Source organism: Phalangium opilio, unplaced genomic scaffold (assembly GCF_054372755.1).
Source record: "Phalangium opilio isolate 3A_F unplaced genomic scaffold, DU_Popi_V2 ptg000009l_1, whole genome shotgun sequence".
Lineage (NCBI taxonomy): Eukaryota > Metazoa > Arthropoda > Arachnida > Opiliones > Phalangiidae > Phalangium > Phalangium opilio.
This window is the reverse complement of record NW_028324146.1, coordinates 3,609,573-3,621,750: the sequence shown is the minus strand read 5'-3', so window position 1 is coordinate 3,621,750 and position 12,178 is coordinate 3,609,573. Positions and strand designations below refer to the sequence as shown.

General features: G+C 43.7%; 1 protein-coding gene and 53 non-coding genes across 55 annotated transcripts in view; all 54 read right to left on the bottom strand.

Moving 5' to 3' along the window:
- LOC149713222 (uncharacterized) overlaps window positions 1–12,178 on the bottom strand; it is a 67,744-nt gene that overhangs the window by 32,537 nt on the left and 23,029 nt on the right. The gene's annotated exons all lie outside the window — the stretch shown is intronic.
- On the bottom strand, window positions 213–305 carry TRNAI-UAU (transfer RNA isoleucine (anticodon UAU)). The gene is given in 2 exon segments: window positions 213–248; window positions 268–305. It is a non-coding gene; the product is annotated as a tRNA-Ile (tRNA).
- Window positions 526–618, bottom strand: TRNAI-UAU (transfer RNA isoleucine (anticodon UAU)). The gene is given in 2 exon segments: window positions 526–561; window positions 581–618. It is a non-coding gene; the product is annotated as a tRNA-Ile (tRNA).
- On the bottom strand, window positions 682–774 carry TRNAI-UAU (transfer RNA isoleucine (anticodon UAU)). The gene is given in 2 exon segments: window positions 682–717; window positions 737–774. It is a non-coding gene; the product is annotated as a tRNA-Ile (tRNA).
- Window positions 838–930, bottom strand: TRNAI-UAU (transfer RNA isoleucine (anticodon UAU)). Its single transcript is given in 2 exon segments — window positions 838–873; window positions 893–930. It is a non-coding gene; the product is annotated as a tRNA-Ile (tRNA).
- Window positions 994–1,086, bottom strand: TRNAI-UAU (transfer RNA isoleucine (anticodon UAU)). The gene is given in 2 exon segments: window positions 994–1,029; window positions 1,049–1,086. It is a non-coding gene; the product is annotated as a tRNA-Ile (tRNA).
- On the bottom strand, window positions 1,306–1,398 carry TRNAI-UAU (transfer RNA isoleucine (anticodon UAU)). Its single transcript is given in 2 exon segments — window positions 1,306–1,341; window positions 1,361–1,398. It is a non-coding gene; the product is annotated as a tRNA-Ile (tRNA).
- Window positions 1,463–1,555, bottom strand: TRNAI-UAU (transfer RNA isoleucine (anticodon UAU)). Its single transcript is given in 2 exon segments — window positions 1,463–1,498; window positions 1,518–1,555. It is a non-coding gene; the product is annotated as a tRNA-Ile (tRNA).
- TRNAI-UAU (transfer RNA isoleucine (anticodon UAU)) lies at window positions 1,619–1,711 on the bottom strand. Its single transcript is given in 2 exon segments — window positions 1,619–1,654; window positions 1,674–1,711. It is a non-coding gene; the product is annotated as a tRNA-Ile (tRNA).
- TRNAI-UAU (transfer RNA isoleucine (anticodon UAU)) lies at window positions 1,775–1,867 on the bottom strand. The gene is given in 2 exon segments: window positions 1,775–1,810; window positions 1,830–1,867. It is a non-coding gene; the product is annotated as a tRNA-Ile (tRNA).
- TRNAI-UAU (transfer RNA isoleucine (anticodon UAU)) lies at window positions 4,681–4,773 on the bottom strand. The gene is given in 2 exon segments: window positions 4,681–4,716; window positions 4,736–4,773. It is a non-coding gene; the product is annotated as a tRNA-Ile (tRNA).
- Window positions 4,838–4,930, bottom strand: TRNAI-UAU (transfer RNA isoleucine (anticodon UAU)). Its single transcript is given in 2 exon segments — window positions 4,838–4,873; window positions 4,893–4,930. It is a non-coding gene; the product is annotated as a tRNA-Ile (tRNA).
- TRNAI-UAU (transfer RNA isoleucine (anticodon UAU)) lies at window positions 4,994–5,086 on the bottom strand. Its single transcript is given in 2 exon segments — window positions 4,994–5,029; window positions 5,049–5,086. It is a non-coding gene; the product is annotated as a tRNA-Ile (tRNA).
- On the bottom strand, window positions 5,150–5,242 carry TRNAI-UAU (transfer RNA isoleucine (anticodon UAU)). The gene is given in 2 exon segments: window positions 5,150–5,185; window positions 5,205–5,242. It is a non-coding gene; the product is annotated as a tRNA-Ile (tRNA).
- On the bottom strand, window positions 5,306–5,398 carry TRNAI-UAU (transfer RNA isoleucine (anticodon UAU)). Its single transcript is given in 2 exon segments — window positions 5,306–5,341; window positions 5,361–5,398. It is a non-coding gene; the product is annotated as a tRNA-Ile (tRNA).
- TRNAI-UAU (transfer RNA isoleucine (anticodon UAU)) lies at window positions 5,462–5,554 on the bottom strand. The gene is given in 2 exon segments: window positions 5,462–5,497; window positions 5,517–5,554. It is a non-coding gene; the product is annotated as a tRNA-Ile (tRNA).
- TRNAI-UAU (transfer RNA isoleucine (anticodon UAU)) lies at window positions 5,618–5,710 on the bottom strand. Its single transcript is given in 2 exon segments — window positions 5,618–5,653; window positions 5,673–5,710. It is a non-coding gene; the product is annotated as a tRNA-Ile (tRNA).
- TRNAI-UAU (transfer RNA isoleucine (anticodon UAU)) lies at window positions 5,775–5,867 on the bottom strand. Its single transcript is given in 2 exon segments — window positions 5,775–5,810; window positions 5,830–5,867. It is a non-coding gene; the product is annotated as a tRNA-Ile (tRNA).
- On the bottom strand, window positions 5,931–6,023 carry TRNAI-UAU (transfer RNA isoleucine (anticodon UAU)). Its single transcript is given in 2 exon segments — window positions 5,931–5,966; window positions 5,986–6,023. It is a non-coding gene; the product is annotated as a tRNA-Ile (tRNA).
- Window positions 6,087–6,179, bottom strand: TRNAI-UAU (transfer RNA isoleucine (anticodon UAU)). Its single transcript is given in 2 exon segments — window positions 6,087–6,122; window positions 6,142–6,179. It is a non-coding gene; the product is annotated as a tRNA-Ile (tRNA).
- TRNAI-UAU (transfer RNA isoleucine (anticodon UAU)) lies at window positions 6,556–6,648 on the bottom strand. The gene is given in 2 exon segments: window positions 6,556–6,591; window positions 6,611–6,648. It is a non-coding gene; the product is annotated as a tRNA-Ile (tRNA).
- TRNAI-UAU (transfer RNA isoleucine (anticodon UAU)) lies at window positions 6,712–6,804 on the bottom strand. Its single transcript is given in 2 exon segments — window positions 6,712–6,747; window positions 6,767–6,804. It is a non-coding gene; the product is annotated as a tRNA-Ile (tRNA).
- Window positions 6,869–6,961, bottom strand: TRNAI-UAU (transfer RNA isoleucine (anticodon UAU)). Its single transcript is given in 2 exon segments — window positions 6,869–6,904; window positions 6,924–6,961. It is a non-coding gene; the product is annotated as a tRNA-Ile (tRNA).
- Window positions 7,025–7,117, bottom strand: TRNAI-UAU (transfer RNA isoleucine (anticodon UAU)). The gene is given in 2 exon segments: window positions 7,025–7,060; window positions 7,080–7,117. It is a non-coding gene; the product is annotated as a tRNA-Ile (tRNA).
- On the bottom strand, window positions 7,181–7,273 carry TRNAI-UAU (transfer RNA isoleucine (anticodon UAU)). Its single transcript is given in 2 exon segments — window positions 7,181–7,216; window positions 7,236–7,273. It is a non-coding gene; the product is annotated as a tRNA-Ile (tRNA).
- Window positions 7,337–7,429, bottom strand: TRNAI-UAU (transfer RNA isoleucine (anticodon UAU)). Its single transcript is given in 2 exon segments — window positions 7,337–7,372; window positions 7,392–7,429. It is a non-coding gene; the product is annotated as a tRNA-Ile (tRNA).
- Window positions 7,493–7,585, bottom strand: TRNAI-UAU (transfer RNA isoleucine (anticodon UAU)). Its single transcript is given in 2 exon segments — window positions 7,493–7,528; window positions 7,548–7,585. It is a non-coding gene; the product is annotated as a tRNA-Ile (tRNA).
- On the bottom strand, window positions 7,649–7,741 carry TRNAI-UAU (transfer RNA isoleucine (anticodon UAU)). Its single transcript is given in 2 exon segments — window positions 7,649–7,684; window positions 7,704–7,741. It is a non-coding gene; the product is annotated as a tRNA-Ile (tRNA).
- TRNAI-UAU (transfer RNA isoleucine (anticodon UAU)) lies at window positions 7,962–8,054 on the bottom strand. Its single transcript is given in 2 exon segments — window positions 7,962–7,997; window positions 8,017–8,054. It is a non-coding gene; the product is annotated as a tRNA-Ile (tRNA).
- TRNAI-UAU (transfer RNA isoleucine (anticodon UAU)) lies at window positions 8,118–8,210 on the bottom strand. The gene is given in 2 exon segments: window positions 8,118–8,153; window positions 8,173–8,210. It is a non-coding gene; the product is annotated as a tRNA-Ile (tRNA).
- Window positions 8,275–8,367, bottom strand: TRNAI-UAU (transfer RNA isoleucine (anticodon UAU)). Its single transcript is given in 2 exon segments — window positions 8,275–8,310; window positions 8,330–8,367. It is a non-coding gene; the product is annotated as a tRNA-Ile (tRNA).
- TRNAI-UAU (transfer RNA isoleucine (anticodon UAU)) lies at window positions 8,431–8,523 on the bottom strand. The gene is given in 2 exon segments: window positions 8,431–8,466; window positions 8,486–8,523. It is a non-coding gene; the product is annotated as a tRNA-Ile (tRNA).
- On the bottom strand, window positions 8,588–8,680 carry TRNAI-UAU (transfer RNA isoleucine (anticodon UAU)). Its single transcript is given in 2 exon segments — window positions 8,588–8,623; window positions 8,643–8,680. It is a non-coding gene; the product is annotated as a tRNA-Ile (tRNA).
- TRNAI-UAU (transfer RNA isoleucine (anticodon UAU)) lies at window positions 8,744–8,836 on the bottom strand. Its single transcript is given in 2 exon segments — window positions 8,744–8,779; window positions 8,799–8,836. It is a non-coding gene; the product is annotated as a tRNA-Ile (tRNA).
- TRNAI-UAU (transfer RNA isoleucine (anticodon UAU)) lies at window positions 8,901–8,993 on the bottom strand. The gene is given in 2 exon segments: window positions 8,901–8,936; window positions 8,956–8,993. It is a non-coding gene; the product is annotated as a tRNA-Ile (tRNA).
- TRNAI-UAU (transfer RNA isoleucine (anticodon UAU)) lies at window positions 9,057–9,149 on the bottom strand. Its single transcript is given in 2 exon segments — window positions 9,057–9,092; window positions 9,112–9,149. It is a non-coding gene; the product is annotated as a tRNA-Ile (tRNA).
- Window positions 9,214–9,306, bottom strand: TRNAI-UAU (transfer RNA isoleucine (anticodon UAU)). Its single transcript is given in 2 exon segments — window positions 9,214–9,249; window positions 9,269–9,306. It is a non-coding gene; the product is annotated as a tRNA-Ile (tRNA).
- Window positions 9,370–9,462, bottom strand: TRNAI-UAU (transfer RNA isoleucine (anticodon UAU)). The gene is given in 2 exon segments: window positions 9,370–9,405; window positions 9,425–9,462. It is a non-coding gene; the product is annotated as a tRNA-Ile (tRNA).
- TRNAI-UAU (transfer RNA isoleucine (anticodon UAU)) lies at window positions 9,526–9,618 on the bottom strand. Its single transcript is given in 2 exon segments — window positions 9,526–9,561; window positions 9,581–9,618. It is a non-coding gene; the product is annotated as a tRNA-Ile (tRNA).
- TRNAI-UAU (transfer RNA isoleucine (anticodon UAU)) lies at window positions 9,682–9,774 on the bottom strand. Its single transcript is given in 2 exon segments — window positions 9,682–9,717; window positions 9,737–9,774. It is a non-coding gene; the product is annotated as a tRNA-Ile (tRNA).
- Window positions 9,838–9,930, bottom strand: TRNAI-UAU (transfer RNA isoleucine (anticodon UAU)). Its single transcript is given in 2 exon segments — window positions 9,838–9,873; window positions 9,893–9,930. It is a non-coding gene; the product is annotated as a tRNA-Ile (tRNA).
- On the bottom strand, window positions 9,995–10,087 carry TRNAI-UAU (transfer RNA isoleucine (anticodon UAU)). Its single transcript is given in 2 exon segments — window positions 9,995–10,030; window positions 10,050–10,087. It is a non-coding gene; the product is annotated as a tRNA-Ile (tRNA).
- On the bottom strand, window positions 10,151–10,243 carry TRNAI-UAU (transfer RNA isoleucine (anticodon UAU)). Its single transcript is given in 2 exon segments — window positions 10,151–10,186; window positions 10,206–10,243. It is a non-coding gene; the product is annotated as a tRNA-Ile (tRNA).
- On the bottom strand, window positions 10,307–10,399 carry TRNAI-UAU (transfer RNA isoleucine (anticodon UAU)). Its single transcript is given in 2 exon segments — window positions 10,307–10,342; window positions 10,362–10,399. It is a non-coding gene; the product is annotated as a tRNA-Ile (tRNA).
- Window positions 10,463–10,555, bottom strand: TRNAI-UAU (transfer RNA isoleucine (anticodon UAU)). The gene is given in 2 exon segments: window positions 10,463–10,498; window positions 10,518–10,555. It is a non-coding gene; the product is annotated as a tRNA-Ile (tRNA).
- On the bottom strand, window positions 10,619–10,711 carry TRNAI-UAU (transfer RNA isoleucine (anticodon UAU)). The gene is given in 2 exon segments: window positions 10,619–10,654; window positions 10,674–10,711. It is a non-coding gene; the product is annotated as a tRNA-Ile (tRNA).
- On the bottom strand, window positions 10,775–10,867 carry TRNAI-UAU (transfer RNA isoleucine (anticodon UAU)). The gene is given in 2 exon segments: window positions 10,775–10,810; window positions 10,830–10,867. It is a non-coding gene; the product is annotated as a tRNA-Ile (tRNA).
- On the bottom strand, window positions 11,088–11,180 carry TRNAI-UAU (transfer RNA isoleucine (anticodon UAU)). The gene is given in 2 exon segments: window positions 11,088–11,123; window positions 11,143–11,180. It is a non-coding gene; the product is annotated as a tRNA-Ile (tRNA).
- TRNAI-UAU (transfer RNA isoleucine (anticodon UAU)) lies at window positions 11,244–11,336 on the bottom strand. Its single transcript is given in 2 exon segments — window positions 11,244–11,279; window positions 11,299–11,336. It is a non-coding gene; the product is annotated as a tRNA-Ile (tRNA).
- Window positions 11,400–11,492, bottom strand: TRNAI-UAU (transfer RNA isoleucine (anticodon UAU)). The gene is given in 2 exon segments: window positions 11,400–11,435; window positions 11,455–11,492. It is a non-coding gene; the product is annotated as a tRNA-Ile (tRNA).
- Window positions 11,557–11,649, bottom strand: TRNAI-UAU (transfer RNA isoleucine (anticodon UAU)). Its single transcript is given in 2 exon segments — window positions 11,557–11,592; window positions 11,612–11,649. It is a non-coding gene; the product is annotated as a tRNA-Ile (tRNA).
- TRNAI-UAU (transfer RNA isoleucine (anticodon UAU)) lies at window positions 11,713–11,805 on the bottom strand. The gene is given in 2 exon segments: window positions 11,713–11,748; window positions 11,768–11,805. It is a non-coding gene; the product is annotated as a tRNA-Ile (tRNA).
- TRNAI-UAU (transfer RNA isoleucine (anticodon UAU)) lies at window positions 11,869–11,961 on the bottom strand. The gene is given in 2 exon segments: window positions 11,869–11,904; window positions 11,924–11,961. It is a non-coding gene; the product is annotated as a tRNA-Ile (tRNA).
- Window positions 12,026–12,118, bottom strand: TRNAI-UAU (transfer RNA isoleucine (anticodon UAU)). Its single transcript is given in 2 exon segments — window positions 12,026–12,061; window positions 12,081–12,118. It is a non-coding gene; the product is annotated as a tRNA-Ile (tRNA).

The window sequence follows — 12,178 nt, the reverse complement described above, 5'->3', positions numbered from 1 at the left end:
ATGTGACGAAAATGAACGACCAATAGCAAGGACACATTGAAGCAGTTAAAACTGATTTCCCCTGGCGTGGCTCGAACTCGCAACCCCGACATATCTCGCTAGATATAGCTGTATAAGTACCGTGCGTTAACCAATTTCGCCACAGGGGATGAGAATATGTGACGAAAATCAAACAACAATTGCAAGGACACATTCAAGCTGTTAAAACTGATTTCCCCTGGCGAGGCTCGAACTCGCAACCCCGGCATATCTCGCTAGATACTGCTGTATAAGTACCGTGCGCTAACCAATTGCGCCACAGGGGATGAGAATATGTGACGAAAATCAAACGACCAATTGCAAGGACACATTCAAGCAGTTAAAACTGAATTCCCCTGGCGAGGCTCGAACTCGCAACCCCGGCATATCTCGCTAGATACTGCTGTAAAAGTACCGTGCGCTAACCAATTGCGCCACAGGGGATGAGTAGATGTGACGAAAATTAACGACCAATAGCAAGGACACATTCAAGCAGTTAAAACTGAATTCCCCTGGCGAGGCTCGAACTCGCAACCCCGGCATATCTCGCTAAATACTGCTGTATAAGTACCGTGCGCTAACCAATTGCGCCACAGGGGATGAGTATATGTGACGAAAATTAAAGACCAATAGCAAGGACACATTCAAGCAGTTAAAACTGATTTCCCCTGGCGAGGCACGAACTCGCAACCCCGGCATATCTCGCTAGATACTGCTGTATAAGTACCGTGCGCTAACCAATTGCGCCACAGGGGATGAGTATATGTGACGAAAATTAACGACCAATAGCAAGGACACATTCAAGCAGTTAAAACTGATTTCCCCTGGCGAGGCTCGAACTCGCAACCCCGGCATATCTCGCTAGATACTGCTGTATAAGTACCGTGCGCTAACCAATTGCGCCACAGGGGATGAGTATATGTGACGAAAATTAACGACCAATAGCAAGGACACATTCAAGCAGTTAAAACTGATTTCCCCTGGCGAGGCTCGAACTCGCAACCCCGGCATATCTCGCTAGATACTGCTGTATAAGTACCGTGCGCTAACCAATTGCGCCACAGGGGATGAGTATATGTGACGAAAATTAACGACCAATAGCAAGGACACATTCAAGCAGTTAAAACTAATTTTCCCTGGCGAGGCTCGAACCCGCAACCCCGGCATATCTCGCTAGATACTGCTGTATAATTACCGTGCGCTAACCAATTGCGCCACAGGGGCTGAGTATATAAAACGAAAATTAACGAACAATAGCAAGGACACATTCAACCACTTAAAACTGATTTCCCCTGGCGAGGCTCGAACTCTTAACCCCGGCATATGTCGCTAGATACTGCTGTATAAGTACCGTGCGCTAACCAATTGCGCCACAGGGGATCAGATTATGTTACGAAAATCAAACGACCAATTGCAAGGACACATTCAAGCAGTTAAAACTGACTTCCCCTGGCGAGGCTCGAACTCGCAACCCCGGCATATCTCGCTAGATACTGCTGTATAAGTACCGTGCGCTAACCAATTGCGCCACAGGGGATGAGTATATGTGACGAAAATTAACGACCAATAGCAAGGACACATTCAAGCAGTTAAAACTGATTTCCCCTGGCGAGGCTCGAACTCGCAACCCCGGCATATCTCGCTAGATACTGCTGCATAAGTACCGTGCGCTAACCAATTGCGCCACAGGGGATGAGTATATGTGACGAAAATTAACGACCAATAGCAAGGACACATTCAAGCTGTTAAAACTGATTTCCCCTGGCGAGGCTCGAACTCGCAACCCCGACATATCTCGCTAGATATAGCTGTATAAGTACCGTGCGTTAACCAATTTCGCCACAGGGGATGAGAATATGTGACGAAAATCAAACAACAATTGCTATAGATCACCTAGTAACAATATTAAAGATTTTGTTGGAGATCTCAATACAAAACTCCGTGATATAGCATGTGCTGGCAAAATTGTCTGGATAGGTGACATCAATATTGATATTTTGAACTCTAACGATTCAATAGTATCGGACTATATCTTAACTCTACAGGAAAATGGACTTCACCCGTGTATTAATGATGCAACTAGAATAACAGAATCTTCTAGCACGTGTCTAGATCACATATTTATCAAGAAGAATGATAACTATAGTGTATCGTCGTACATTTTAGAGACTAACATAACAGACCATTATCCAATATTCATTGCTATCCCACTGTTTTCTAACCAAGACGTGAGTAGCATAGGGAGAACTAAGAGCTATACAGACTTCAAAAAGTTAAGTAGTGATGTGCAATTAGAAAGGTGGAATAATGTACTCTGCGAGAATGATTGTAACCTAGCATCTGAACATTTTGTTAGTATCTTGCAAAAACACTTGTGCGCAGCCACAGTAGAATATCCTGTTTCTTATTCACATAGAAAACAAAAGTTGAAACCGTGGATAACAACGGCGTTAATAGTTTCAATAAGAAAACGAGATGAATTAGCTAAAAAAGTAAAAAACCAACCGTTTAATGAAAATCTTAAGAAATTCGCTAAACTATATAGAAACAAGCTTTACTCATTAATTAGGACCGTAAAATATAATTATTTCAAAGATAAGATCTCCCAAGCTAATAATGATCCTAAGTACGTTTGGAAAATAATTAATGAAACAACAAAAAAATCAAACAAGTTGGACTTGATAGAAGAAATCAAACATGAAGATAAAATTTTAACACTAAAAAATAATCCTAAAGAAATGGCCAACACATTTAATAAATACTTCGCAACGGTAGGCTCTCGCCTAGCCTCAAATATCCAAAATTTAAACAAATACTCTGGTAGCAATTTGAAAAATAACGATAAAAGCCTTTTTTTCGTACCAATAACACGAAAGGATGTCGAAAAAATTATCAATGAATTGAAAAATCTCAACTCAAGCGGCCACGATAAAATTAATGTCAAAACCCTTAAGCTCTTAAAGCACTACATTTCCCTGCCTCTGACTCATATTATTAACCTTTCATTATCTACAGGGACCTTCCCCACGGTTTTCAAAAAAGCTATTATTAAACCTGTCCATAAATCCGGAGATAAAAAGGTCTTAGGAAACTATAGACCTATATCACTGCTGAGTAATATAGCGAAAATAATAGAAAAATATATAAAAAATCAACTAGTCAAGTTCTTAGAAAAATGTAATTACTTCTCCAAAAATCAATACGGATTTAGATCAGGTTTAAGTACCAATGATGCCATCTTGGATTTGACACGGGAATTGTATTCGGCCATCGATAAGAACAAAAAGGCCTTAGGCGTGTTCTTGGACCTTAAAAAGGCTTTTGATACAGTATCGCACACAAAATTGTTAATAAAATTAGAACGTGCAGGGATTAGAGGATTACCACTAAATTGGTTCAGAAGCTATTTGTCAGACCGATACACCTTCGTTAAAATAAATAACTTAATTAGTGATCCAGAATTACTAACCTTCGGAATCCCCCAAGGTACAGTTGTCGGTCCATTATTGTTTTTAGTCTATATTAATGACCTATGTGAAATCAGTATAAATGGAAGAATGTTATCTTTCGCTGATGACACTACTTTACTTTTCTTCGGAAATACTTGGGAGGAGGTTTACGCGAAGGCGCAGTCTGGATTGATGAGGGTGTATGACATGCTGAATAATAATCTTCTGACATTAAATATAGAAAAGACTAAATATTTATGTTTTTCGGCTAGACCTACTTCTGAAATTAATTGTAATCTCTTAATTCATAAAGATAAACACTGTATAAAGTGTGATAATGGCTGTTTGAAACTTGAAAGGGTATCTGAAATAAAATACCTTGGTATAATTGTAGATGAACACCTTAAATGGAATAGCCATATTTTAAGTGTTGCAAAAAAACTAAGAATGTGTTTACCAAGATTCTATGAGTTACGCAATTTTCTATCATTGCCATGGTTAAGAAATGTTTACTTTGCAATTGTACAATCAGTGGTATCGTATGGTATTATAGGTTGGGGCGGAACGTATGATATATATATTGAACGATTAGAAATAATACAAAGAAAAATTCTAAGAATTTGTCTAAAAAGAAATTATATGGAATCACGATTAGTTTTATATGCAGATTTCAAAGTATTATCAATTAGACAAATATATGCAAAAACAATCTTAATATATACCTTTACAATAAGAGACTCTATTCTTCCACCAAATATAACTTATAATACTAGGAATATTGAAAATCTTAACATATTAGGGGACAAAATGAACAAGTCTTTGGGACAAAAACATGTCACATACTTGGGACCGAAATTATATAACCAAATTGATATCCATATAAAAAAATGCACAACGCCACAAATATTTAAAAAATTAGTAACTTCTTGGATAATTGACCTTGGATTAGATAATTTAAACAAATTCATTTAAAATTGTACGGAGTCTACTAATCCAGTATTTTGAAATAGTATTTGTTATGTATATAAATTAAATAAGTTAAATCTCTTAAGCTACTGCTCCCAGCCACGCACGAGCAATATTGCTCATGTGGCACATTGGGAGGATGCCTCATATAGTTGTAACTAAAAAAACAAAAATAATGCATCAATAAGATAAAAAAAAAAAAAAAAAAAAAAAAAAAAAAGGACACATTCAAGCTGTTAAAACTGATTTCCCCTGGCGAGGCTCGAACTCGCAACCCCGGCATATCTCGCTAGATACTGCTGTATAAGTACCGTGCGCTAACCAATTGCGCCACAGGGGATGAGAATATGTGACGAAAATCAAACGACCAATTGCAAGGACACATTCAAGCAGTTAAAACTGAATTCCCCTGGCGAGGCTCGAACTCGCAACACCGGCATATCTCGCTAGATACTGCTGTATAAGTACCGTGCGCTAACCAATTGCGCCACAGGGGATGAGTAGATGTGACGAAAATTAACGACCAATAGCAAGGACACATTCAAGCAGTTAAAACTGATTTCCCCTGGCGAGGCTCGAACTCGCAACCCCGGCATATCTCGCTAAATACTGCTGTATAAGTACCGTGCGCTAACCAATTGCGCCACAGGGGATGAGTATATGTGACGAAAATTAACGACCAATAGCAAGGACACATTCAAGCAGTTAAAACTGATTTCCCCTGGCGAGGCTCGAACTCGCAACCCCGGCATATCTGGCTAGATACTGCTGTATAAGTACCGTGCGCTAACCAATTGCGCCACAGGGGATGAGTATATGTGACGAAAATTAACGACCAATAGCAAGGACACATTCAAGCAGTTAAAACTGATTTCCCCTGGCGAGGCTCGAACTCGCAACCCCGACATATCTCGCTAGATACTGCTGTATAAGTACCGTGCGCTAACCAATTGCGCCACAGGGGATGAGTATATGTGACGAAAATTAACGACCAATAGCAAGGACACATTCAAGCTGTTAAAACTGATTTCCCCTGGCGAGGCTCGAACTCGCAACCCCGACATATCTCGCTAGATATAGCTGTATAAGTACCGTGCGTTAACCAATTTCGCCACAGGGGATGAGAATATGTGACGAAAATCAAACAACAATTGCAAGGACACATTCAAGCTGTTAAAACTGATTTCCCCTGGCGAGGCTCGAACTCGCAACCCCGGCTTATCTCGCTAGATACTGCTGTATAAGTACCGTGCGCTAACCAATTGCGCCACAGGGGATGAGAATATGTGACGAAAATCAAACGACCAATTGCAAGGACACATTCAAGCAGTTAAAACTGAATTCCCCTGGCGAGGCTCGAACTCGCAACCCCGGCATATCTCGCTAGATACTGCTGTATACGTACCGTGCGCTAACCAATTGCGCCACAGGGGATGAGTAGATGTGACGAAAATTAACGACCAATAGCAAGGACACATTCAAGCAGTTAAAACTGATTTCCCCTGGCGAGGCTCGAACTCGCAACCCCGGCATATCTCGCTAAATACTGCTGTATAAGTACCGTGCGCTAACCAATTGCGCCACAGGGGATGAGTATATGTGACGAAAATTAACGACCAATAGCAAGGACACATTCAAGCAGTTAAAACTGATTTCCCCTGGCGAGGCTCGAACTCGCAACCCCGACATATCTCGCTAGATATAGCTGTATAAGTACCGTGCGTTAACCAATTTCGCCACAGGGGATGAGAATATCTGACAAAAATAAAACAACAATTGCAAGGACACATTCAAGCTGTTAAAACTGATTTCCCCTGGGGAGGCACGAACTCGCAACCCCGGCATATCTCGCTAGATACTGCTGTATAAGTACCGTGCGCTTACCAATTGCGCCACAGGGGATGAGAATATGTGACGAAAATCAAACGACCAATTGCAAGGACACATTCAAGCAGTTAAAACTGAATTCCCCTGGCGAGGCTCGAACTCGCAACCCCGGCATATCTCGCTAGATACTGCTGTAAAAGTACCGTGCGCTAACCAATTGCGCCACAGGGGATGAGTAGATGTAACGAAAATTAACGACCAATAGCAAGGACACATTCAAGCAGTTAAAACTGAATTCCCCTGGCGAGGCTCGAACTCGCATCCCCGGCATATCTCGCTAAATACTGCTGTATAAGTACCGTGCGCTAACCAATTGCGCCACAGGGGATGAGTATATGTGACGAAAATTAACGACCAATAGCAAGGACACATTCAAGCAGTTAAAACTGATTTCCCCTGGCGAGGCACGAACTCGCAACCCCGGCATATCTCGCTAGATGCTGCTGTATAAGTACCGTGCGCTAACCAATTGCGCCACAGGGGATGAGAATATCTGACGAAAATCAAACGACCAATTGCAAGGACACATTCAAGCAGTTAAAACTGAATTCCCCTGGCGAGGCTCGAACTCGCAACCCCGGCATATCTCGCTAGATACTGCTGTATAAGTACCGTGCGCTAACCAATTGCGCCACAGGGGATGAGTAGACGTGACGAAAATTAACGACCAATAGCAAGGACACATTCAAGCTGTTAAAACTGATTTCCCCTGGCGAGGCACGAACTCGCAACCCCGGCATATCTCGCTAGATACTGCTGTATAAGTACCGTGCGCTAACCAATTGCGCCACAGGGGATGAGAATATGTGACGAAAATTAACGACCAATAGCAAGGACACATTCAAGCAGTTAAAACTGATTTCCCCTGGCGAGGCTCGAACTCGCAACCCCGGCATATCTCGCTAAATACTGCTGTATAAGTACCGTGCGCTAACCAATTGCGCCACAGGGGATGAGTAGATGTGACGAAAATTAACGACCAATAGCAAGGACACATTCAAGCAGTTAAAACTGATTTCCCCTGGCGAGGCTCGAACTCGCAACCCCGGCATATCTCGCTAAATACTGCTGTATAAGTACCGTGCGCTAACCAATTGCGCCACAGGGGATGAGTAGATGTGACGAAAATTAACGACCAATAGCAAGGACACATTCAAGCAGTTAAAACTGATTTCCCCTGGCGAGGCTCGAACTCGCAACCCCGACATATCTCGCTAGATATAGCTGTATAAGTACCGTGCGTTAACCAATTTCGCCACAGGGGATGAGAATATGTGACGAAAATCAAACAACAATTGCAAGGACACATTCAAGCTGTTAAAACTGATTTCCCCTGGCGAGGCTCGAACTCGCAACCCCGGCATTTCTCGCTAGATACTGCTGTATAAGTACCGTGCGCTAACCAATTGCGCCACAGGGGATGAGAATATGTGACGAAAATCAAACGACCAATTGCAAGGACACATTCAAGCAGTTAAAACTGAATTCCCCTGGCGAGGCTCGAACTCGCAACCCCGGCATATCTCGCTAGATACTGCTGTAAAAGTACCGTGCGCTAATCAATTGCGCCACAGGGGATGAGTAGATGTGACGAAAATTAACGACCAATAGCAAGGACACATTCAAGCAGTTAAAACTGAATTCCCCTGGCGAGGCTCGAACTCGCAACCCCGGCATATCTCGCTAAATACTGCTGTATAAGTACCGTGCGCTAACCAATTGCGCCACAGGGGATGAGTATATGTGACGAAAATTAACGACCAATAGCAAGGACACATTCAAGCAGTTAAAACTGATTTCCCCTGGCGAGGCACGAACTCGCAACCCCGGCATATCTCGCTATATACTGCTGTATAAGTACCGTGCGCTAACCAATTGCGCCACAGGGGATGAGAATATCTGACGAAAATCAAACGACCAATTGCAAGGACACATTCAAGCAGTTAAAACTGAATTCCCCTGGCGAGGCTCGAACTCGCAACCCCGGCATATCTCGCTAAATACTGCTGTATAAGTACCGTGCGCTAACCAATTGCGCCACAGGGGATGAGTATATGTGACGAAAATTAACGACCAATAGCAAGGACACATTCAAGCAGTTAAAACTGATTTCCCCTGGCGAGGCACGAACTCGCAACCCCGGCATATCTCGCTAGATACTGCTGTATAAGTACCGTGCGCTAACCAATTGCGCCACAGGGGATGAGAATATCTGACGAAAATCAAACGACCAATTGCAAGGACACATTCAAGCAGTTAAAACTGAATTCCCCTGGCGAGGCTCGAACTCGCAACCCCGGCATATCTCGCTAGATACTGCTGTATAAGTACCGTGCGCTAACCAATTGCGCCACAGGGGATGAGTATATGTGACGAAAATTAACGACCAATAGCAAGGACACATTCAAGCAGTTAAAACTGATTTCCCCTGGCGAGGCTCGAACTCGCAACCCCGGCATATCTCGCTAAATACTGCTGTATAAGTACAGTGCGCTAACCAATTGCGCCACAGGGGATGCGAATATGTGACGAAAATCAAACGACCAATTGCAATGACACATTCAAGCAATTAAAACTAAATTCCCCTGGCGAGGCTCGAACTCGCAACCCCGGCATATCTCGCTAGATACTGCTGTATAAGTACCGTGCGCTAACCAATTGCGCCACAGGGGATGAGTATATGTGACGAAAATTAACGACCAATAGCAAGGACACATTCAAGCAATTAAAACTGATTTCCCCTGGCGAGGCTCGAACTCGCAACCCCGGCATATCTCGCTAGATACTGCTGTATAAGTACCGTGCGCTAACCAATTGCGCCACAGGGGATGCGAATATGTGACGAAAATCAAACGACCAATTGCAAGGACACATTCAAGCAATTAAAACTAAATTCCCCTGGCGAAGCTCGAACTCGCAACCCCGGCATATCTCGCTAAATACTGCTGTATAAGTACCGTGCGCTAACCAATTGCGCCACAGGGGATGAGTATATGCGACGAAAATTAACGATCAATTGCAAGGACACATTCAAGCAATTAAAACTAAATTCCCCTGGCGAGGCTCGAACTCGCGACCCCGGCATATCTCGCTAGATACTGCTGTATAAGTACCGTGCGCTAACCAATTGCGCCACAGGGGATGAGTAGATGTGACGAAAATTAACGACTAATAGCAAGGACACATTCAAGCAGTTAAAACTGATTTCCCCTGGCGAGGCTCGAACTCGCAACCCCGTCATATCTCGCTAAATACTGCTGTATAAGTACCGTGCGCTAACCAATTGCGCCACAGGGGATGAGTATATGCGACGAAAATTAACGACCAATAGCAAGGACACATTCAAGCAGTTAAAACTGATTTCCCCTGGCGAGGCTCGAACTCGCAACCCCGACATATCTCGCTAGATATAGCTGTATAAGTACCGTGCGTTTACCAATTTCGCCACAGGGGATGAGAATATGTGACGAAAATCAAACAACAATTGCAAGGACACATTCAAGCTGTTAAAACTGATTTCCCCTGGCGAGGCTCGAACTCGCAACCCCGATATATCTCGCTAGATACTGCTGTATAAGTACCGTGCGCTAACCAATTGCGCCACAGGGGATGAGAATATGTGACGAAAATCAAACGACCAATTGCAAGGACACATTCAAGCAGTTAAAACTGAATTCCCCTGGCGAGGCTCGAACTCGCAACCCCGGCATATCTCGCTAGATACTGCTGTATAAGTACCGTGCGCTAACCAATTGCGCCACAGGGGATGAGTAGATGTGACGAAAATTAACGACCAATAGCAAGGACACATTCAAGCAGTTAAAACTGATTTCCCCTGGCGAGGCTCGAACTCGCAACCCCGGCATATCTCGCTAAATACTGCTGTATAAGTACCGTGCGCTAACCAATTGCGCCACAGGGGATGAGTATATGTGACGAAAATTAACGACCAATAGCAAGGACACATTCAAGCAGTTAAAACTGATTTCCCCTGGCGAGGCTCGAACTCGCAACCCCGACATATCTCGCTAGATATAGCTGTATAAGTACCGTGCGTTAACCAATTTCGCCACAGGGGATGAGAATATCTGACGAAAATAAAACAACAATTGCAAGGACACATTCAAGCTGTTAAAACTGATTTCCCCTGGCGAGGCTCGAACTCGCAACCCCGGCATATCTCGCTAGATACTGCTGTATAAGTACCGTGCGCTAACCAATTGCGCCACAGGGGATGAGTAGATGTGACGAAAATTATCGACCAATAGCAAGGACACATTCAAGCAGTTAAAACTGATTTCCCCTGGCGAGGCTCGAACTCGCAACCCCGGCATATCTCGCTAAATACTGCTGTATAAGTACCGTGCGCTAACCAATTGCGCCACAGGGGATGAGTATATGTGACGAAAATTAACGACCAATAGCAAGGACACATTCAAGCAGTTAAAACTGATTTCCCCTGGCGAGGCTCGAACTCGCAACCCCGACATATCTCGCTAGATATAGCTGTATAAGTACCGTGCGTTAACCAATTTCGCCACAGGGGATGAGAATATCTGACGACAATAAAACAACAATTGCAAGGACACATTCAAGCTGTTAAAACTGATTTCCCCTGGGGAGGCACGAACTCGCAACCCCGGCATATCTCGCTAGATACTGCTGTATAAGTACCGTGCGCTAACCAATTGCGCCACAGGGGATGAGAATATGCGACGAAAATCAAACGACCAATTGCAAGGACACATTCAAGCAGTTAAAACTGAATTCCCCTGGCGAGGCTCGAACTCGCAACCCCGGCATATCTCGCTAGATACTGCTGTATAAGTACCGTGCGCTAACCAATTGCGCCACAGGGGATGAGTATATGTGACGAAAATTAACGACGAATAGCAAGGACACATTCAAGCTGTTAAAACTGATTTCCCCTGGCGAGGCACGAACTCGCAACCCCGGCATATCTCGCTAGATACTGCTGTATAAGTACCGTGCGCTAACCAATTGCGCCACAGGGGATGAGAATATGTGACGAAAATCAAACAACAATTGCAAGGACACATTCAAGCTGTTAAAACTGATTTCCCCTGGCGAGGCTCGAACTCGCAACCCCGGCATATCTCGCTAGATACTGCTGTATAAGTACCGTGCGCTAACCAATTGCGCCACAGGGGATGAGAATATGCAACGAAAATCAAACGACCAATTGCAAGGACACATTCAAGCAGTTAAAACTGAATTCCCCTGGCGAGGCTCGAACTCGCAACCCCGGCATATCTCGCTAAATACTGCTGTATAAGTACCGTGCGCTAACCAATTGCGCCACAGGGGATGAGTATATGTGACGAAAATTAACGACCAATAGCAAGGACACATTCAAGCAGTTAAAACTGATTTCCCCTGGCGAGGCTTGAACTCGCAACCCCGACATATCTCGCTAGATATAGCTGTATAAATACCGTGCGTTTACCAATTTCGCCACAGGGGATGAGAATATCTGACGAAAATAAAACAACAATTGCAAGGACACATTCAAGCTGTTAAAACTGATTTCCCCTGGCGAGGCTCGAACTCGCAACCCCGGCATATCTCGCTAGATACTGCTGTATAAGTACCGTGCGCTAACCAATTGCGCCACAGGGGATGCGAATATGTGACGAAAATCAAACGACCAATTGCAAGGACACATTCAAGCAATTAAAACTAAATTCCCCTGGCGAGGCTCGAACTCGCAACCCCGGCATATCTCGCTAAATACTGCTGTATAAGTACCGTGCGCTAACCAATTGCGCCACAGGGGATGAGTATATGCGACGAAAATTAACGACCAATTGCAAGGACACATTCAAGCAATTAAAACT